Source organism: Cervus elaphus, chromosome 25 (assembly GCF_910594005.1).
Source record: "Cervus elaphus chromosome 25, mCerEla1.1, whole genome shotgun sequence".
Taxonomy (NCBI): domain Eukaryota; kingdom Metazoa; phylum Chordata; class Mammalia; order Artiodactyla; family Cervidae; genus Cervus; species Cervus elaphus.
Window position 1 is genome coordinate 46,888,317 of NC_057839.1, and position 24,043 is coordinate 46,912,359.

The 24,043-nt window shown below is 35.3% G+C and overlaps 1 non-coding gene across 1 annotated transcript; it reads right to left on the reverse strand.

Moving 5' to 3' along the window:
* Window positions 1-23,733: 23,733 nt before the first annotated feature.
* LOC122683972 lies at window positions 23,734-23,837 on the reverse strand. Its single transcript, XR_006337882.1, has one exon. It is a non-coding gene; the product is annotated as a U6 spliceosomal RNA (small nuclear RNA).
* Between the last annotated feature and the right edge of the window lie 206 nt (window positions 23,838-24,043).

Consider the following 24,043-nt stretch of genomic DNA (forward strand, 5'->3'; position numbering starts at 1 on the left):
AGAATCTTTTTCATCCTAATTTAGACATGTCAAAACATGTCTGAATACTACAGTGGGCATGATTCTGCTGTAAGCTGGTAACTCTTTTAAGACTATTGAAGCCAATATCAGAACCTCTAAGAAATAAAGTATTTAGAGCAAGCACCCTTAATGTCTTTCTGTATCTATAGTATCTGTGATCTGTCTTGTGAAATGCCTTCCCCAAAGATCCTATTCTCCCAACTCCTAAAAACAAGAATTATATAATCTAAGCAGGTAGATGGATTTATACCTTTTACTCCCTCTTGCACAATATTTAAGAGGTTTTCTACTTTAGTTGTTTGCAACTCCAAAATAGTTTACGTTATTCAACTTTTTCTGAATTGTATTTACTTTATATCTAGGGGCTGACATTGATCAGACTCAGAGAAACTATCTTTTAAATCAAAGGCCAAGTTAAAATCTGTAAATGCTTATGTGTGAATGCATAGTTATGGTCAATATTACTTGTTCAATTCCCATACCTTTGCACTGTATCTAGTCTGTTGTACTCCTCAACACTATTAGGTATTCAAGTTTGCATAAACTCTAAATATCCCTTCATATGCATCTATGGGGAAATTACCATTAGAACAGTCATATTTCTCATGCTAAGGCTAACATTTTCTTATCTATAAAATAATGTTATTTTATTCATTACTTAATTTTAAAAAAATAATGGGGGAAGCAGTAAAAGCCTAAATTCTAGAGGTTAAGAAAGCCTGAGGAGAGAGAGCTGTGAAATTCTTTTAATTAGTCCAGGAGGAAGACTGCTTCACCTAGAAATACCGTTTGATTAGTTTTCATGCCTGTACTAGGCACTGAAATGCTTACTTTTGTGCCCATGGCCCCTGCTTCCAAACCCAGACTCCCTTTGTCCCTCTTTGACAGCTGAATCCTCTTCATTTTGGTCTGAATTCCAAGGCCAGGCCAGTCTAGATGGGATTTTCTCTCACCTGAATATGAAAGTGTTGATGATTCTTATTGGATCTAACTCAATATTCAAGATGATGCCATTGACAGGATCTATGCCAACAGGATCATACCATTGGTGTCTCTGTAGAACAGTACTCAGTTGCCATCCAGATTGCAATGAGTGGAATGAGTGGCCATTGTGCAGGATTTTTGTTCTAGAATGTTCGAAAACCAGATACAGTAGGTTGTTGGCTACCTTCTTCAGATTTTCCAGTCATAATAGCTACATCCAAATCAACTGAGACAAAGATGGAAAAAGCAGGAAGACCTGATTCAGAAATGAACAAATAAAACAGCACCTGAAACTAACAATACAATTGAAGAAGCAACAGAATTTCTCAAGCAGGACACAGTAATGTTCTGTGGATTTGTGAGAAGCTATTTGCTAGGTCTTGCCTCTTAAGAACACGGATGTGCTGTCATAGTGGTTTCAATCTGAGAAGAGAAGTGGTTGCGACATGATAGTGTCTCTACAGTTAGAGCCCCCAAATTCTCCAGGGTGAAGAGAAACAACTAGTTGGGCAAAAAGAAATCACAACTTAGTGTTTATTTTCTGAAGGTTGTCAAGCAACTTATGATATGTGTACCATAATAATCCTGAGAAAAACATGCTTTCATCATTTTTTAAAGACTTTCATCTGTTTAGAAATTAGTCCACACAGTATCACAATTGAATGTAAACGTGGAGAGGCAAACGTGGAGAGGTAGAAAGTCTATTGGATTTATTTCCCAGTGAAATATTATCATCTTTTTATTTAAGAAGATGTACCTCATTGTGCTTTATAGGATAATGCCAACAATTGCAACTTTGTTTTACAGTTTTAATGTTAAGGGTGACTCCTTTTTAAAAGATCTGTTTGCAATAAACTAAAGGGCCATAATGACCTTTTGTGGAAAGTCTTAGAAATAATAGAATTATTGAATATATTAAACAGATTCAACTGATATAAAATAATAATAATGGGGGGAGAAATCACTGCTGTTCCAAGTTCTCCAAATGGACGTGCCCTGACATAATTTTTTTTTTCCTTAGTGAAACAAATTCAGTCTTTGTGACATAATTACTGCAGCATGCATCTCCCAAATCTTACCATTCTGTTTCTCTTGTAAGATCAGAATATGTTGCTATTCTTTGCTTTCTCTGTCTCTCAGCATAGAAAACATTGGCAAAGCAAGGTAACTGGCCTCTTAAGCCACTCTAAATCACAGATTATTCTTGTAGAAGAATCTTTTAAGGAACAGCTTTTTCGGTTTTGCCCTGCTTTGCCCTTTGCCTCTTACAACAGGTATCTCTTGACTTCTTACTTTTGCATTCCGGTCCCCTATAAAAGAAAAGTACATCTATTTTGGGTGTTAGTTCTAGAAGGTCTTGTACATCTGCATAGAACTATTCAACTTCAACCTTGAACTTAGGGCATAGATTTGGATTGCTGTGATATTGAATGGCTTGCCTTGGAAATGAACAGATATCATTCTGTCATTTTTGAGATTTCATCCAGGTACCCTTTGACTGTGTGGATTACAACAAACTGTGGAAAATTCTTAAAAAGATGGGAATACCAGGCCACCTGACCTGCCCCCTAAGAAATCTGTATGCAGGTTAAGAAACAAGAGTTAGAGCTGGACATGGAACAACAGAATGGTTCCAAATCGGGAAAGGAATATGTCAAGGCAGTATATTGTCACCCTGCTTATTTAACTTATATACAGAGTACATTATGTGAAATGTAAGACTGGATGAAGCACAGGGTCAAATCAAGATTGCCCGGAGAAATATCAATAACCTCATATATCCAAATAACACCACCGTTAAGGCAGAAAGTGAAGAAGAACTAAAGAGCCTCTTGATGAAAGTGAAAGAGGAGAGTAGAAAAAGTTGACTTAAAACTCAACATTCAGAAAGCTAAGATCATGGCATCTGTTCCCATCATTTCATGGCAAATAGATGGGGAAACAATGGCAACAGTGACAGACTATTTTTGGGGGGCTCCAAAATCACTGTAGGTGGTGGATGCAACCATGAAATTAAAAGACCCTTGCTCCTTGGAAGAAAAGTTATAACCAGTCTAGACAGCATATTAAAGAGCTGAGACATGACTTTGCCAACAAAGCTCTGTCTAGTCAAAGCTTTGGTTTCTCCAGTAGTCATGTATATTTGTGAGAGTTGGACTCTAAAGAAAGCTGAGTGCCAAAGAATTGATTCTTTTAAAAAAATTAATATGTATTTTATTGTAGAATAATTGTTTTACTGAATTTTGCTGTTTTCTGTCAAACCTCAACATGAATCAGCCATAAATATACATATATCCCCTTCTTTTTGAAACTCCCATCTCCCTCCGCATCCCACCCTTCTAGGGTAATACAGAGCTGCTGCTTGAGTTTTCTGAGATATACAGCAAATTCCCATTGGCTATCTATTTTCCAGATGGTAATGTAGTTCTCATGTTACTCTTTCCATACATCTCACCCTCTTCTCCCCTCTCCCCATGTCCATAAGTCTATTTTCTATGTCTGTTTCTCTATTGTTGCCCTGTAAATAAATTCTTCAGTACCATTTTTCTAGATTCCATATATATGTGTTAGAATACAGTATTTATCTTTCTCCTTCTGATTCACTTCACTCTGTATAATAGGTTCTAGGTTCATCCACCTCATTAGAACTGAGTCAAATGTGTTCTTTTTTATGGCTGAGTAATATTTCATTGTGTATATATACCACAACTACTTTATCCATCCGTCATTGGACATCTAGGTTGCTTCAGTGTTCTAGCTATTGTAAATAGTGCTGCAATGAACAACAGGATACGTGTCTCTTTCAATTTTGGTTTGCTCAGGGTATATGCCTAGGAGTGGGATTGAGGTTTTATTCCTAATTTTTTAAGGAACCTCCATACCATCTTCTATAGTGGCTGTATCAATTTACATTCCCACCAACAGTGCAAGAGTGTTCCCTTTTCTCCACACCCTTTCCAGCATTTATTGTTTGTAGACCTTTTGATGAGGACTATTCTGACTGGTTGCTTTTGAACTGTGGTGTTGGAAAAGAGTCTTGAGAATCCTTTGGGCTACAAGGAGATCCAACCAATCAATCCTAAAGGAAATCAGTCCTGAATATTCATTGGAAGGACTGATGCTGAAACTGAAATTCCAATACTTTGGCCACCTGATGCAAAGAACTGACTCATTGGAAAAGACCCTGATGATGGGAAAGATTTAAAGCATGAGGAAAAGGGGACGACAGAGAATGAGATGGTTGGATGGCATCACTGACTCAATGGACATGAGTTTAAGTAAGCTCCGGGGGTTGGTAATGAACAGGGAAACCTGGACTGCTGCAGTCCATGAGGTCACAAAGAGTCAGACACGACTGAGTGACTGAACTGTACTGAACTTTTCGGTCTTACATGGATAGTAAAAAATCTGACCACCTGCCAATGCAGGAGAAGAAAGTGATGCTGATTAGATCCCTAAATGGAGAAGATCTCCTGCAGGAGGAAATGGAAAGCCTTCCAGTATTCTTGATGGGAGAATCCAATGGACAGAGGAGCCTGTGGGCTACAGTCCATTGGGTCACTAAAGAATCAGACTCAGTTGAGTCTCTGAGCAATGAACTCGAAATGTATACAACTGAAAATTACAGTTATTTTTAAGTAGATGTATAAATGTTTTTAGAACTACTGTTCATTCTCTCTTTATGAACCCATGGAGTGCAATATATAGGCTTCCTTGTCCTTCACTACCTTCCAAAGTTTGAGAAATGACTGATTTTAGTTTTTCTGTTTTCAGTTATGTTCATTACATTATTTTTCAAATTATAAGCCTTGAATCAATCATACATGTGAGTATCTATGAGGGCAATTGTCTCTAGGTTTATCAGTCTCATGCTACAATAAGTTTACATATTTCAAAACAATTGAATTTATGGAACATATACAGAAAAATCCATAGAAGTGAATATTTAGGAAAAAAATCCTAATTATCACACCTAATTGAAATTATAAAATATGACAGTTTCCCTTAACTGTTGTCAATATGAATGCTATTAATGCATTAGTATATGCAAAGAAACTTTTGAAAATTCAAATAGGAAAATTATATCAGCTCACAGATCATATTGTAAAAATATTGAGTACATTAATGATTAGTCATTAAAATCAATCCTAGGTAAGAACAGTAATAGTAAGTTGATCTTTTAGAAGTAAAAAATAACAACATATAGGGTGTTAATAGATCTTAGAGGACATAATTTGAAAGATTAAGGTGATTGTGCTAATGAAAGCTTTAAGGCCACTTTAGCAATTCAGAAATATTATTAATTAAAGTCAAAGTTATTGTTATTATCTTGTTGTACTAGCCAGGATATGTTCTAGGAATTATATACCAAACTCCTTTAATGATAAATCTCACCAGACTAGACAATGAAATGTATTGATTACCAGACCTCTGCCCCAAGAGGTTCTCATTTAGTAGATTGTATTCTGAAATTGTTATCTGCAGATTCCTGTGTCCTCCTGTGGACTCTTCAGGCTGGCTTAAAAGTCACCAAGGTCAAGAGAAGGTCTGTGACCTGGCACACCCTGAGTCTTAACCTTCCTTATTTACACTTAAAGTTTGTGAAGCAGGTTATAATTGTTACATTATTTAAGCCAATTTTATGGGCACTTGATCACCTGGTCTTATTTGTGACTAATGGATGTGTGAAATATTTGATATATATTTCATATAGGTGGGCCCATAAGACCCTTGTGGCTCAGTCAGTAAAGAATCTGCCTGCAATGCAGGAGACCCTGGTTCAATCCCTGGGCCAGAAAGATCCCCTGGAGAAAAAATGGCAACCCACTCCAGTATTCTTGCCTGGACAATTCTATGGACAGAGGAGCCTGGCAGGCTATAGCCCATGGGGCTGCAAAGAGTCAGACATGACTGAACAATTAACAACTTGCATTCTCAAACTTATAGTGTATAAGCATCACTTGGACAAGTTATTAACAGCAAATCCAAGTTTTATCATATAGATTTCAATTCACTGGGTCTCTGGTGGGAGCTAGGAGTTCACATTTGAAAAAAGGCACTTCTACTAGCTCTAATGAAAGTGCTATATGGATTACATATTCAGAGATCCTATTGGAGAGGACAGATAAATCAAAATCACAGTAACTATTGGATACCCACCTAAATCCAGGCAGACACTGTAGAAATACCTCTGCATTTGGAGCTTCCTACCAGCTGCCAACTTATTTCCTGAATTTTGTTATACATGGTGTAATTCAATCTCATGGGGGATTATCTGCACTAATTGGAATTATTTTGAGATTCATTCTACTTAAGAAAAAAAACTAAAGGACAGAACTTCTGGATGATTTAGTTAAAACAAAACTTCTATTTGTTATTTAGATAAAATTGTTTCTTAATGTCCAAGCTAAAAAAAGATGTAACTGTAAATATATTCTTTACTGATATATCAGAAACTACACAAAGAAACTGGTATTATATATTCTTACAGAAAATCTTTCAATTTTGCAATTCACATTTTTGGTGAGGTAAAAAAAGCAACTTTCATTACTATGCACAATAAGGTAGAGAATTTAGATTCATGTGAAAATTTAAATGTTTCTGATCCTTTCTGCAATAAAATGTTATGCACATGTTTTAAGACAGTTGAATTGCTATGCTTCTAATTAATGATTGGGTAAAATTTTGCATGAATGTGTTATAATTTTTCTGAATCTCATTAAATACTGCATTCACTGAATTTTAGCACTATAGCTATCATTTATCTTAATTGTCATGATCCTGAAACACACCAAATGCATATCAGTTGGTCACATTTGCTTTCTAACTTATTTTAAATGTTTAATCTTAGACATCTGATTTTTTAGAAAGGTTGATTCAAAAATCGAATGTGAAGAATTTGCTGAAGAATGAAACTATCAATCATATAAACAGAGGATTTTTATATTCATATACCAGTGTTTTAATATAGGTAAAATTTGTCAGTGTGATCAGCTTTATTTTCTTTTAATTTCAGATGATGTAGTCCAATTTAATGAGGAATAATAACATTGGTCTTTCCATAGAATTATTATTACAAAGTAATCCGCAAAGTATATTAACAGTTTAGATAAACACTGTTTTTGTGTATGTGAATGTGCTCCCATGTCCTTGTGCACACATGTTCATGTTTAATTACAATGTCAATATTTTAAAACACAATTATCTGTGTGAACATGTTTTATTTATATTTTGACCAGAGTGTTGTTAATTCAACCATGTTACTAAGCATCTATTTCTGATTTCCTAAATAATCATTTTAAACAAAAGTGATGTACCTTTACCCAGGTTAGTTTTCCTCATCAAAATCAGTGGAGAAAAATAATATCCTGATAGAAAAAAAGAAGAAATATTGCACAATCTAACCTTAATTTTTAAGTGATAGTTTTATATTTTCATCCCTGACATCAAAAGAGGAGGTATCGTATCCCTTCAATACTTGAGCTTTTTATTTGATTGAGATTATAAAGCAAAGAACCCTGGATTTTGTATTTGTTTACCAAAAACATCAAATCTGATTCAGCTTAAAAGATGTATTACACTCTAATATACTTTTCACATGTCATTGCTATAGCTAAATGTTCTCTTTTTTTCCCAAGAAGGCAAAGTAAGTTTTCCTTTATTAATATTAATATTATTTTTATTTTGTTTTATAAGTAATTGTTTTTAACATTAATAGCTAAGAATTAACACACTTATAACAATAATGTTTTAAAAACAGAGCAAATCACAATGTGAGAAAATTTAAAGCCAAAATAATTCATTTATAAAACACAAAATTGAAAAGTAATGAGTATTACAATTATTCAAGTATGGCATGAGCAGTGTTTAAAAAGATTTATAGACTTGTGTTTTATCTGATATTTCAGAATATAACTAAAAACTCTGGTTTCAGTTCTAGGAAATCATTCTAGATACTTATTTGTCCAGGGGATTAGTTAAACAAATGTCCCTAACCTATTTAAATTTGTCATCTCAGTTGAAGACAGCTCTTAAGAAGTGAATTGGTGGACTCTGAAACACATGGACACACTTTGCAGCTGTCTTATTATTAGAAGCTAAAAGGTAATTACAAATCACAGAGGTGGCAGTGGCTCGAAGGGGTCAGGTTAAAAAGACAAGGAGAAAAATTATGGTCTAATTTTTTTTAAAAAAGGATATGTGTTTAAACCCAATTGAGTTATTTAATGAGTAGATTTAGAGAAAGGATGGTACCCTGTCATACCACTTCAGCATACTGAATAGCTCAAGGGGAAAGCTTTGCAAGGAAGCTTTAATTAATTTCCTTCATCTAATCCTCTGTTAACACTGAACAAGCCTCTGTCACATGCATCATATGAATTCCAAGGACAAAGTAAAAGCCATTTAAAAGTAGTCATATCCCAATAAGGTTATTAAGAGACCATTTCAAAGTTCCTCATTAAAGTTAATGCATTTAGCACTAATACTATTCAAAAGCCATATCACAGTCCAGCAATTTCATAAAATATTGATTGCTTTGGTGTGTTCTTATGTACTAATGTGTTATATTTTTAAGTAACTTAGTGAGGCAAAAGTCCAGGTTATTTAGTTTCAGCTTGTTGTAAAAGATTGCAACTCCTGTAACAGCTTTAAATAGCAATAGCTCAAGCCTTTGGGTAGATCAGTTTCTATATTGAAAATTGAATGCCAGCATTATAGCTGCTGTATTTTATCTAGAGCTTTTCTCTCTCAGGGTCACACAAAGGGATAGGAGATTAATGGGGTGATGTATTAAAAAAGTTTTATGAATGATAAATATTATCCTTATTTTTCTGTAGGAGAAATGGAGTCACAGGCAGGTTAAGTAACCATTAAAACTGTTATCCCTTAAAATAATCCACTTATGCTGCATTTAACTGCATTCCAAGCACTTACTCTCCACCACTATTCTTAACTGTCACTTTGAGTGCCAAAGGTGGGGTGAGGGTAGGTATCCAGTATAAAAATATGCAAATTTTGAAGCATTTAAGCTGTCTTTTCAAATATAGATCAATTTATCAAGTTTAATGCTCAAAAACCAGAATTCTGCTTACCCTTTTAGTGAGATTTTCTTTAATGTAGTGGGAGAGGGGAAAAAGAGATAGATTTGCATATAAATGTATTCTCCTTCAGTAAACTTACTAATGGGCTTCTGGGGTGGCTAAGTGGTAAAGAACTTGCCTGCCAATGCAGGAGATGAAGGTTCAATCCCTGGATTGGGAAGGTCTCCTGGAGAAGGAAATGGCAACCCACCCAGGATCCTTGCTCCGGGAATCCCAAGGACAGAGGAGGCTGATGGGCTACAGTCCATGGGGTCACAAAAGAGGACACGATTAAAGTGAATAAACAATAATAAACTTACTACCCTAAGCCTCTAGTACTAGTACTATACTCTCAGTTGAAGAGCTGGTGTAGAAAGAGTGTAAAATCCATGTTGGAAGTGAATAACTCTCCCACTGATAACTATAGAGCAGGTTGAAGGGAATGACAACATCTTAAGGAAATATTTTTCTTTTTCTTTTCCTGTCAAAATGCTGTTTAATTCAGCTTTAAGGCTATGTAGAATGGCATTTTCTACAAAGTCCTTCTTACGACAATTTTGCATAACAATAATAAAGTGTTTTAATGATGCATTTTCCCATTAAGTCTTTAGAAGAACATATTTTTTATCATCATGGGTCAAATGGGAGAGTTCTTGCAGTGTATGGGTTGATGTGGTAGGAAATTTAAAATAAAAGAAAATAAATAAAATTATCATTGTTCTATATTATTTTACATGGAATGAAATTTAATAATAATGATTTAGGAAATGCTGAGCATTGCAAAACATAAATGTGAGTGAAATAGAACTAATATCAGAGCTAAAGAGAAATTTTCATAGATTCACACCTCTGTGTAAATTGGAGACTGATAGAAAAGGACCTGGGGAGAATCATGCTTAAAATTTTCATACAAAACATTAAAAATCCACTGATATCAGATAAATTCTGTATATTTATATGTCCTATATGAGTGATGGGAGCTATTTTAATGTTTCTAAATTCTTTTTCAATTAATTTCAAAGTTCCCCTATGTATATTGAAGAAAAATATTATGAATTTTTAAAAGAAATTAACTCAAATGGAAAATAACAGGGAATGGAGAAGAGAGAGGAGGGAAAGGGAGAAAAGAAAGAAATAAATAAAAGCATCATTAATATTTATAAAAACAAGTGGTCGAGAGAATAGTGCAGTCTCCCCACAAAGAATGGGGGATACCAGTTTCTGGCCTTCTTTCTGCCAGCTTATTTGGTAACTGTTCAGTTCAATTTACCTTAAGCTAGCCACATATCCAGGCTTCCCAGGTGGCACTAGTGGTAAAGAGCCCACCTGCCTATGCAGGAGACTCAAGAGACACAGGTTTGATTCCTGGGTCAGGAAGATCCCCTGGAGGAGCGCATGGCAACCCACTCTGGTATTCTTGGCTGGAGAATCCCTTGGACAGAAGAACCTGGTGGGCTACAGTCCATAGGGTCACACAGAGTCGGACATGACTGAAGTGACTTAATATGCACTCATGCAGCTATGCATCTCTTTGATGACAAAGGTCCATAGAGTCAAAGCTATGATTTTTCCAGTAGTCATGTATGGATATGAGAGTTGGACCATAAAGAAGGCTGAGCACCGCAGAATTGATGCATTCAAATTGTGGTGCTGGAGGAGACTCTTAAGAGTCCCTTGGAATGCAAGGGGATCAAACCAGTCAATTCTAAAAGAAATCAACCCTGAATATTCATTGGAAGGACTAATGTTGAAGCTGAAGCTCTGATCCTTTGGCCACCTGATAAAAAGAGCTGACTCTTTGGGAAAGTCCCCAGTGCTGGGGAAGATTGAAGGCAAAAGGAGAAGGGGTTAGCAGAAGATGAGATGGTTAGATAGCATCACTGACTCAATGGACATGAATCTGAGCAAACTTTGGGAGATAGTGAAGGGCAGGAAAGCCTGGCACACTGCGTCCACAGGATCTCAAAGAGTTGGACATGATTTAGCAGCTGAACAACAAGGCTTGTATTTCCTCCCTATTTTGCATAAAACATGGAAATAGGCACATTTTCTAGGACTGTACTGAAACAAGTTGTGTCTTGAACACATGGTGAATTGCCTACTCTGTTCATATCAGAGTCAAAATATCCCAGGAAACTACACCACACAGAGGTATAACAAAATATATAACCAAAATAAGGTGAGGTGCATTTGGAACCAAGCAAAGACTTTCCTAACAGATGAAAACTTTTCTAGAGCCCAGGCCTGAGGTAGTTAGTGTGTTCCTAAAAAAGAAATTTCAGCATAAATATAAACAGAGGAAGAGAATGCTATGGAGGGATCTTAAATGAGTAGGAAGGGATCATATCAAGAAAAATCCTGAAATTATTCTTAGTTTAGGATTCTATTAAATGGAAAAGAGAATTTGTGGAAATACCTTATATGGGATAACAGTAGGATGAGTTCTTGTTTCTGTAAATTGTTTCCTTTGCATGTAAATACTGGATTGGAAAAAAAAGGGGAGGGGGAATTCAGCTCAACAGATTAAAGGTCATTTCCGTGGTTAACAGAAAGATGGTAGCAGTTGGAAGGAGGTGAGAGTAGAAATAGAGAAAGTAAAGTAGGAGATATAATGAAGAATTTTCCACGCTTTATGAGAGGTGAGGAGAGGTGCCAAGGTGTCTTATATGATAAGTGAAATAATGAATGTAAATCCTTTTTGCAAAGAGATTCAGGAAGAAGAGAGAATTTGATGGAATAATACCAAAAGTTAAGTTTGGCACATGAAAAATTTGAGAGGAGCTGTCCAGTTATCTGTTGGATATTACCAAGTAAAAAAAAATAAAATTTCTAGGCTATAAAGGAAGCATGTGAGTAAAATCGGCTTATAGACAAGCAAAGGTATTGGATAACCAGGATTTAAAACCTTGACCATTTAGTTTTCCTAATGAATCAATTTTACCTTAGTTTCTTCACTTGCAAATGAAGGTTTTTAAAAATGGCACCTCTTTGCATTTATCTCAGAGGATCATTGTGGAAATTCAATGAAATATTATATGCAAGTCACTTGGTATATGTCTACAGTTTTATACATATTCACAAATGTTAGCTATCTTTGCAATCACTATCATCACCATTTAAACATATGGGAATATCTCTTAAGAGATATCTTGAGATTAAATGAGCAACCTCAGCATTGGTATACAGTTAGAAGAGGAGGAACCAGAACATAAAACTGAGTAATACGGGCAGCCATGAAAGTACAACTATGAAAATTTCATGTTTTAGACAGGAAAAAATGTCAGAGTCCAAAGAAAATAAGGGTCGAAAAATGTCAACTTTATTTAACAATAATGGCATGTTAAATACAATTCAAAATAAAAATAATATATAAAGTTAGCATGTCTTAAGCATGAAGCTTTTGGAAGGTAGATATGCATGAATACTTGCCAGCAGTAGATGGTCGGTATCAGCAAAATTTTTACCCATAGCAGATGGCATAGTTTTGGGAATTGAAAAGAACAAAAGAAGGAGAAAAAGAGAAGAAACTGACAAATTTATCAATTAATTGGTTGGGGCATTAATCTTGTTATGTTTTTGGGGGAGAGCAAGGTTGGGTTATAAGAGAATTAATGCACTTGTAATTTACAAGAGAGGAATATTGTCAAATAAATCTTTAGATACTCAAGTTTTGACAATGACTTCCTTCAGTGGAGTAGTGATGAGTAATATGATCTCTTTAAACTGGTAGGACCAAGAAAAATTTCTTTTGAAAGTTGGAACAACTTTTTGAGTCAATGATCCATATTGTGCCACACATAGAAATGTTGTAAAATATCAATCATATAATGCATACAGTCACTGGTAAAGAATCTGCCTGCCAATGGAAGAGATGCAGGTTTGATCCCTGGGTTGGGAAAATCCACTGGAGGAGGAAATAGCTTCCCACTCCAGTATTCTTGCCTAGAAAATACAATGGACAGAGGAGCCTGGTGGACTACAGTCTTCGGTGTGGCAAAGAGTGGGACACGACTGAGCCCATGCACACAGTATAGGAAGTATTAATATCAATCCTTGAAAAGAGACATTTTACAATGACTTAATCTTGAACTATTTCTCCCTCCATATACAGATAAAAGTTCTCACAAAAATACAGCTATCTGCAGTGTCTTCTCATGAATATTACAGTATTTCAGAGACCATCTCTCCTTCAAATAGAGTCTTCCTCATCAGCATTTGTTCATGTTTAAATCTCAACAAATTAACCAAAATCCTGCTTATTAGCAAATCTCACATGAATTACTATATTACTTCTCTCCTTTTCCTCATCAACAAACATCTTGAAAAAGCTTTCTACTTTTAATTTCTTTTTCTCTTTTGTGAATTTTTTTTCCATTTGCATCTTAAATGTGAGCATACCTATAGTATTTTTTTCCCCCTAGTTTATAGTTTCTCTTCATTCTGCATATTCTCATGCAACAATTTGACCTGCAGACATGTTCTCAATCTGGATGATATGCAGATGCATTCAGCTCAGACTCAAATCCAACTGCTAACATTTTTAGTTCCAAATTAGAAGGTAGGAGGCTGACAGTGAAAATAAGTGGAATGTCAGACAGGTAAATATCTGAAACCATGGCTGCCCTGAAGGCATGTGATGGTAAATTTATACCAGATCCCAAGACTGGAATAATCTTAGTTGCAATATGAGACAATATTTTATGCTGACACAAGATGGTCAGCTGGAATCAATATATTGGATGAATCTGAGACTTTGAAAGGATTATACCTTCATGAAAAAAATAGCAAGATATAAAAAGTGCATTTGTTAACATGACAAAAATCTTCTAAAATGGTAGATGAAGAATGTAAGGCAAGCTTCATGAAGTCATATACTGTAATTCTGCTATTTTGTGGGCTTTGGGTTTTAAATTTACATTATTCCTAGAGTTAAAGAAATACAAAGTCAAAAATTAAAGATATGACTAATAATATCTCTCCAGAGTCTTAATAGAAACAAAAGAAAATATTTTCAACCTAGCCATTCTGATTGATATAAAGTGTTAGTTTGTCTTTTTCCCAGCATCTACATTTATTCAGCAGCTTTAGATAATTCCTTTATTTCAAAAAATAGTAACAGGAGGCTTGAGAATACTTTTGTTGTTGTTTTTATTTTTAAAACACTATAGGAAATACTTAAGTATTTTTATACATGCAGAAGAAAGAGCAACAGATAAGAAAACTAAAACTGCACAAGTGAGAAAGACCTAAACATAGGGTAATATTTCAATACTGAAACAGATGGGAGAAGATAGAATCCAATGTAGAGACAGATATAGTCTTGCAAAAGAAAAGAACAGCCAGCCTTTGGAACTGAGGGAAATCAAGCATGTACTCAAAGGAAGTTGAGGTTTTTAATGAAATATACAATGAGATTGACCAAAAAAGAATGCCTATCTTATGTCTTCTGATTTTGATCATTTTAATGAAGTACAAGGTATAGAGGATAGCAGTGACGTAGAGGTGACTGTATGTTGATGACAGCTTGCGATAGCTAATTCATGGGAAGCTTTAAGGTATGAGGACTTTGAATGGCAGAGTAGTTTAAATGATTGATAAGGGCTTCATAAAGAGCTGTGATTAAAAAAAAAAAGTAATTAGAAGGAATGGGTTTGAAACCTACTTCTACCACTTATTTATTTTGTGACTTTGAGTTTCTGATCATTAATCTGTAAAATTAGAGTAAAAATAATTTATATTCCTATAAGATTGCTAAGTTAGAGACATAATAATAACTAAAATGATATACATGCTATTCAGTTAGTTACTTGTATTTTCTTTTGATTATTAAGTGTATCTATAGTGACTGGATCAGAAAGTAGAGATGTTAATAGAGTAGGAAAATGGCAATGGGTCAAGACTCAGGATACATACAATTTTACTTTTTTAGATCAAAATCCATCAAGTAAGTAAGGATGAAGTAAGGAGTGAAGGAGATAAAAGAATAAATGATTTTAATAAAGCAGTCATTATTTAAGATATGGCAGAATTATGCATGATGTCAATGTGCACAATATAAAAAAATTACTAGAACATGGAAAATTACTTTTAAAGATTCTTAGTAGACTTAGGCTGTCTTCACCTGCACATTACCCACAATTTAATCAATCTCTCTGTGTGTTTTGCTCCTAACACTCAAATGATAATGCTTTGTTAAGATCTGACATCTAATTTTATTTGATCTAACAACAACATTCAATGTAGTTGAACTCTTTTTCCTTTTTAAAATACATCATTTTAAAATACTCTTGACTGGCCTCCAAATTGGTACATTTTTTCCCCACAGTCCTCCTACATTCTTGTCTGTCATGATCTTTTATGAAAAAAACTTCCTCTTTTTCAATGATACTAAATACTGAATTTGGGTGTCTTCAGTATATAGATATAGTTTACTTAGCTCTCTAAAAATGTATAAACTGGGAATATGAGAGCCCCAATCTATATCCAGAGCAAATTTAATATTCAGAATTACTTAGAATGGAAGAGCATGTCTTTCTTTACCATGATGCTGGCTGTTTGAACCAGCAAGAATAGCCATCCATCTGCATGGCTTTCTCTTTCTCATGGTAGGGACACTAATCATGATTTATTCTTACTAAGAATAAGGAGCCCTTACTAAGGAGTCCTGTATAAGCCATATGTACTTTTCCCAGAACTCTTCTGTTCTAAACTTCTAACATTATTCTTTTCTGGCCATTGACCTCATAGCAGAGTTCTCCACCACAGCACAGAATTTAGAGTATTTCCACACTTTAGACATACAAATTGGATAACTAAGTGTAGTGCTTGATATTTGTTTATTAGGGGAATTCCCCATCACCAAATCCCTTCAGAGTCAGCCCAGAGAAAACGATGGAGGCACTGTAATAAGCTAGCAAACCGTTTTCCATAGTGGCAATCAGCTCAGTTCAGTTCAGTTCAGTCACTCAGTTGTGTCCAACTCTTTGCTACCCCATGAATTGGGGTAGCCAGGCTTTCCTGTCCATCATCAACTCCTGGAGTTTACTCAAACTCATGTCCATTGAGTCAGTGATGCCATCCAGACATCTCATCCTCTGTTGTTCTCTTCTCATCCTACCCCCGATCCCTCCCATCATCAGGGGCTTTTCCAATGAGTCAACTCTTCACATAAGGTGGCCAAAGTATTGGAGTTTCAGCTTCAGCATCAGTCCTTCCAATGAACACCCAGGACTGATCTCCTTTAGGATGGACTGACTGGATCTCCTTGCAGTCCAAGGGACTCTCAAGAGTCTTCTCCAACACCACAGTCCAAAAGCATCAATTCTTCAGCACTCAGCTTTCTTCACAGTCCAACTCTCACATCCATACATGATCACTGGAAAAACCATAGCATGGACTAGATGGACCTTTGTTGGCAAAGTAATGTCTCTGCTTTTTAATATGCTATCTAGGTTGGTCATAACATTCCGTCCAAGGAGTAAACGTCTTTTAATTTCATGGTTGCGATCACCATCTGCAGTGATATTGGAGCCCCAAAAAATAAAGTCTGACACTGTTTCCACTGTTTTCCCATCTATTTCCCATGAAGTGATGAGACCAGATGCCATGATCTTAGTTTTCTGAATGTTGAACTTTAAGCCAACTTTTTCACTCTCCTCTTTCACTTTCCTCAAGGGGCTTTTTAGTTCCTCTTCACTTTCTGCCATAAGGGTGGTGTCATCTGCATATCTGAGGCTATTTATATTTCTCCCAGCAATCTTTATTTCAGCTTGTGATTCTTCCAGCCCAGCGTTTCTCATGATGTACTCTGCATATAAGTTAAATAAACAGGGTGACAATATACAGCCTTGACATACTCCTTTTCCTATATGGAACCAGTCTGTTGTTCCATGTCCAGTTCTAACTGTTGCTTCCTGACCTGCATACAGATTTCTCAAGAAGCAGGTCAGGTGGTCTGGTATTCCCATCTCTTTCAGAATTTTCCACAGTTTATTGTGATCCACACAGTCAAAGGCTTTGGCATAGTCAATAAAGCAGAGATAGATATTTTTCTGGAACTCTCTTGCTTTTTCGATGATCCAGTGGATGTTGAACTTAAATTGAAGAAATTAGGGAAAACCACTAGATCATTCAGGAATGACCTCAATAAAATCCCTTATGATTATACAGTGGAAGTGAGAAATAGATTTAAGGGACTAGATCTGATAGAGCTCCTGATGAACTATGGACAGAGGTCTGTGACCTTGTACAGGAGACAGGGATTAAGACCATCCCCATGGAAAAGAAATAGTGGCAATAGACCATACCAAAATTTCAACCAGGCCTCCTTCTTTCCACCTCTATCCATACAATCTCTGATTTTAGGGAATCCTTTATGACTCCATGAAGAATCATTATCTTCCTTAGATACATTTATTACCATCAAATCTGCTGGATTATATGCCCAAATAGTAGTCTGCAGTATGATGTAGCACTCTCTTTATGCTTCATTCAAATCAAGTAACCTTCTAAAATACCATATAAGAACACTGGAACAGTATCCACAAGCCCTCTAAAATTTAAGCAGTTCACTAAAAGACACACCTCATTTTTATTAACTGGAAGTTTGATATATAACAAGTATTCTAAATTAGGAGAATTTCCTCCAATGTCACAGAGTACTAGACTCACATAAACATCACACATAACTTCGGATCGATGAGTCTTTGCAAGTGTATCTCTCACCCTCTAGTTTGCCTGTGTCTTAGTAGGTAAGACTACATGCTACTTACTCTTTCCCTGGTCTCATGAGTATGATGTCATTAATATAGTGAGTCAGCATGTTGTTTTCTAGAATATCAGGATGGTCAAGATCTTAGTGAACTACTTTGTGACAGGGAGTAAGAGAGTTAAAAGGTCGCATGGCAACTTTAAAGTTTGCAAACTGAGTGGTAGAGGCAGGACATTATCAATGATCAGTTTCACTTTTCAAGAGAATGAATTTCTTACTAATCCTTAAGACAGATAAGGGAGAATCAAAATGGTGTAGAAAGGTGAGTGAAATCTAGAATGAATAGGAAAGTAGAATATAAATATCAATTTTGCTTCTAGGGTCATTTGTAGCTTCTAGGATTATCTGTAGCATCAAGTGGTATGTTGGAGGATATTAAAATTGACCACTCTTCTATTCTGAATAAGAATTTTCTTTCTTAAGAATTAAGGGCCTTTTTTTCCCCTGACATTCTTATACAGTAAGAGTACATGCTATTTAATTGGCTTGAAGGGTAAACTTTTATAAACTGAGTCAATACAGCACTCACAGTTGCTTGGATTTCATTAATTTCCCTGATTTCCAGAGGGAAGGCAATGATTGCAAAACCCTGGCTCCAGTGACTGTGTCTCATCTCTGAACACTGTAAGCTTTCCCAGGGTGCCATGGGATGAGAGATGGATATTAGGCAAGACCACCAGTGTACCCTCCAAGCCATGAGCTGTAGCCAATCCAGCATCCAGTCCACCTGAGCTGGATTCAGGTCCAAGTGCAAATCCCTGCCCTAGTGGCCCAGTTTAGGCAAATTAATGTCTCTCAAATATTTGATTACAAGAGTCAAGAGATGGGAAGCAATTAGCAGAGATTTTCTACCTTCCTTCAAGGAACTGACCTGATATCAATGGTTCTGTGTAATCTCATGGAGAGGTCCTGCAATTGGACAGCTACACTTTTTTTTTTTTTTTTTTTTTTTGAGGGTGGGGGTCTATGTTCAGTTTGATCAAACACCACATTTTATTTCTTATTCCTCTTTTTCCTACCCTTCTGCTTTCATTTGATTGCTACTCGTCCAATAAAATTTAATATGTGAGATATGCCTCATATTCTGCTTCTGGGAAACTAAAGCTAAAACATAGCATTAATGGGACAGGTAGATAAGATAAAGTTGAGGGCAGAGTAGAAACTGTTTAAACATTTTATATCCTAATGGTAATCTGAGGCATAGAATTTGTGCCTTTATTCCCACTTACATTCCAACTCTCACAATATCTTTGAGACTATAGGCCATATCCAAAACAGTAGAATTATGAGTCTTTACTACAGGAGAGACTTTTACAATTATGTTTTCCAAAAACAGTTTTTCGAGCATGAACAGATGCAGCAAATTAATTTTTCTCCTTGTAGAGCTATAAAAATATTGCAAATAACCTGTCAGTTATGACCTTTAGAAAGATATTGGTCTTTTAATCTCATAATGGTACAAGTAATAAAGTATAGCTGTACATAAATTGTATCTCAACCCCACCCATCCATGAGAATGGATAAAACAAAGAGCAGCAAAATACAGTTGTTCAATACAATCACATACCAAGAACAAAAGTGTTTAGTGTACAATTTGTTATTTTTCACATACAGAAAAAAACATGTGATTGATAATCTTGCTGTTCTAGTTTGTATATAAACTAGCTTTTTTAACACCATGTTCAGCAACATGTATACTTAAGTTTAAGAGAACTATCCTAATGTTAGAATGAATACAAAGAGGATAGTGTTTTAATGAGAAATATATGAAACAGTGTAAAGTTCATGCCTACTTAAAGACAACCTTACATGATATTGAAGTTCATGTAACCAATATCAATGAAAAAGGGCAATAAAGGATGTTCTTTTATGCTGAATTTAAGGAGAAATGTATATTGGAGGCACTTTGTTGTTAATGCTTTAGCAGAAGATCACTCAAAACGATCTCTCCTTCAAGAGAATATCTGTATTGTGCATAGTCAGCAGTTTGACATATATGTACCTATGATAAGGCTCCAGACCGGTTTCTCTCAAGTTCTTTGACAAGGTTAGAGGTTTCAAAGACACCTGTTTGAGCTACTAAACTGCCTTTATGTGGCACCTGGTCCAATGGGAGATCAAGTCTCCAGTTACTTCTGGAAAGAAAAGAAATTGTGGGGTATTGTGGAGGACACTTATACCCCCCTGCTCCCAGCATCTTAGAGTTAAACTTCAGAATCAAAACCATGTTCTAACCCACAGTTCTGCTTCTAGCATGCTGTGTGTGCTTAGTCGTGTCCGACTCTTGTGACCCCACAGACTGTAGCCTGCCAGGCTCCTCTGTCATGGGATTCTTCAGGCAAGAATACTGGAGTGGGTTGCCATTTCCTTCTCCAGAGGATTTTTCCTACCCAGGAGTTGAACCTGGGTCTCCTGCATTGCAGGCAGACTCTTTACTGACTAAGCTAGAAGGGAAGCTTCTAGCATAGCTGATTCAAATCATACATCTTTTAACTAGTAAGTCAGGAAGTTAAAAAAAATGGCTTTATAAACTTTGGGGTAAAAGACATGGAATCAATGAAGTCTGTGGTCTTTTCTGGATGAAAAGCTGAGGAGAGGCAGCTCAGTTTGAGCCCTGTGTACCGTGCTAAGTTGCTTCTATTGTCTGATGAGATTCCATGGACTTAGCCTGTCAGACTCCTCTGTCCTTAGGATTCTCCAGGGAAAAACACTGGTGTGGATTGCCATTTCCTCCTCCAGGGGATCTTCCTGACCCAGAGATCTAACCAGAGTCTCTTATGTCTCCTGCCCTGGAAGATGGGTTTTTTTTTTACCACTAGTACCACCTGGGAAGTCCTAGGCAATGTTGAAGTATAATAAGGAAATAGGTGAGCCTGACAATGTTCAAGCATTACCAACTAGTATGGATAATATAAATAGAATAGCTTATTTAATGCAAATAGAACAAGTAATATAAAAAGAATAATCTAAGTAGAATATAATAAATAATTGAATATAAATAGAATAATCTAATGTGAAAACGATTCTTTACAGGATGCAAGCATGCACACTCAGCTGTTTATTCGTGTCTGACTCTTTGTGATCCCAAGGACTGTAGCCCGCGAGGCTCCTCTGTCCGTGGGATTTCCCAGGTAAGAATACTGGGGAGGGTTGCCATTTCCTCCTCCAGGTGTATAAGGATGACAAACTGTAATTTAGTCTCACTCTGACCGAAACAGAATACTCCATCAAAGCTAGTTAATGATCTTTGCATGTTTCTTCTATTAGTTATTCACATATCCCACTTTCAAGCTTCATTTAGGCAGAAACTGATTCTTACACCAGCTACTATCAGAAAAGATGAGTCAATGGGCACAGTCATTTTTAATTCCCAAATGGTTTAACAAGAATGAATGTCACATTTGATAATTTAAATTTAAACCAACCTATGTTTTTGGGGAAAAAAATGTATCAAATAAACTGTAAAGAAAAATTAAGAGACTATAGGAAGTGCAGTTAAGTTTAAAACATTTTATTAATGAGTTAAGTCAAATTGCAAAGACAAAAGAAAGAAATAATAACAAAAGCAAAGTTTCAAACCTACCCATAGAATAAAATTTGGAATGCTATGTATGTTACCTCTAATGAGTATGAGTGTTTTCTAACTCAATTTCCACGTATTGGAATGGATAAATTAAAAGTTATAAGAAGTACCAAACAGGCAAAAATGCTTGGATACATTATATCTAAGTATCTATGAAAGAATTGTTATAGTAATTTCATTAATTGAAAGTCAGTTTATCCATACTCCCACCAAATGAATTTTCAACAGTATCTAAAAGCTATGTGTTTGAGTTAGGATTTTTAAACTGTTGTGCTAGGACAAGTTTAACTGAGATTATGTAAGCCAGGAGGTCCATTGTTTCTGTGAAATATTTCTTGCTTACCTCTCCCACATTATAGTGAGAACTACAATTTCAATGTTCCTCATTTATTTCTTTTCATCTGTATATGCTTTTTTTCCCTAAGAAAGTGATAACTTCTTCTGCTAGTTTAATTTTTCTATTTTGCTTAATTTTATATGAATGTATCTTTCCTTATTAGAGTCCTCTAAAAATGATATTTTATATTATCTTTTCAAAGGTGTGGGGGTATTCTCAATTATCTCCATAGTTTCATTTTTTAAATTTTAAAAAAAAATTTTGGTTGTGCCATGCAGCATGTGGGATCTTAGTTCCCTGACAAGGGATGAAACCTTTGCCCCTTGCATTAGAACCTCTGTATCTTAACCACTGGAAACCCATAGAAGCCTGAACAAACCCTTGCATCATCATCTGACCTATATTCAAGAAACACTTCATTGTCATTTGATGAATCATAATATTTCATACCAATGACTATGACCAACAAAACTCGCTTGTTTTGTTGTATATGTTTTATTTGTTATATACATTGTGTGTAGTATGATGATGATTATAAGAAGTCATGAGAATATTTGTATTAAATGTATTTTTCCAAATAGCATCATCAATAAATCAAAATGTACTTTAAATAGAATCTAAATTAATATGGAAGAAAATATTTATTATTCTGTAGCAATTGACAAATGATTCTAAATATTTTGTGAAAATGCAAAGAACCTGGAAAAACCTAAATGATTTGCAAAGAGAAAACCAATGTCAGAACACATGCACCTGATTTTGAGACTGACTATAAATCTACTTCATCACGTTGGTATGCTACTGGTGTAAATATAGAAATATAGATTAATGTAACAGAAGATCAGGATATATATACACTCATAAATGATTACTTAATTTTCAACAAAAATACCAGTGGAGAAAGGGATGTTTTTGGAACAAATTCTTTCGGAATGAGTAGATATCCATATGAAACAAATAAATAACCTCAATCTTTACCTTAATCAAACAGAAAATTGGTTCAGAATGCATCATAGACCTACACAGTAAAAACTAGGAATGAAAAATAGCTTTCTAAACTAGAAAAGCAACAGCTAATGTTGTATATCATGGTGAAATTATAAAACTGACTTTATGATTGGACACAAGGTTTTTTCCAGTCTCACTAATTCTATTAAATAATGATCTAGAATTACTAGTTGTGGACTTAAGTAAGCAAAATAAATAAAGACTATGCAAACTGGATAGAAACAAAGTAAAACTGTCTTCATTCACAGTAGACATGTTTGTATACATTGAATATCTTAAGTAATCTATTAAAAAAGCTATTAGAACTTGCAAATTTGTTTAGCAAGAAAACAGTACAATATCAATATATGAAAGTCAATTGTCTTTCTGTGTTCTAGCAAAAAAAAAACTGGAAACTGAACATTTAAAAAATGTCATTTAGTGTAGCATCAACAAACATGAATATTTTGTGATATATTTGATCCGATATATGTTAAGTGCTGAGAATTAGAAATTATAAAGCATTACTGAGATAAATTAGAAAAAAAGACTAAAATAGAGACTTAATTTTTGCTCTGTAGACTTAATGCAGTTTTTTTGTGTGAAGAAATAAGCAAACATTCTAAAATTTATATATAAATGCAAATGATCTAATATAGCTAAACAATTTTGGAAGAGAGCATCCCCTATATAATCTTAAGACTAATTATAAAGCTACTATAATTAAAGCAGTGTAATATTGGCATAAGGATAAACAAACAGAATAGAGAAAGTGAAAGTGTTAGCTGCTCAGTCGTGTCGCCATGGACTGTAGCTCACCAGGCTCCTCTGTCCATGGGATTCTCCAGGCAAAAATACTGGAGTGGGTTGCCATTCCCTTCTCCAGGGGATCTTCCTAACCCAGGGATTGAACCCAGGTCTCCTGCATTGCAGGCAGATTCTTTACCATCTGGACCACCAAGGAAACCCTAAAACTATGGAATGCTTCACAAATTGCATCTCATTCTTGCACAGGGGCCATGCTAATCTTTTCTGTATCACTCCAATTTTACTACATGTACTTCAGAATAGAGAGTCTAGATATAAACTCACACATCTATGGTCAAAAATGTTGATTGTTCAGAAAGCAAAAGATGAGGCTCTAGCATATATGATGATGGAACATGCAAAGCAGACACAAAATAAGAACTACTTTGAAGTTAGTAAGATATTAACATACATGTCATGTGTGAGCTTTTCAGATCTTTATTTAAGTGTCATCGCAGCAGGAGGGAGGGATT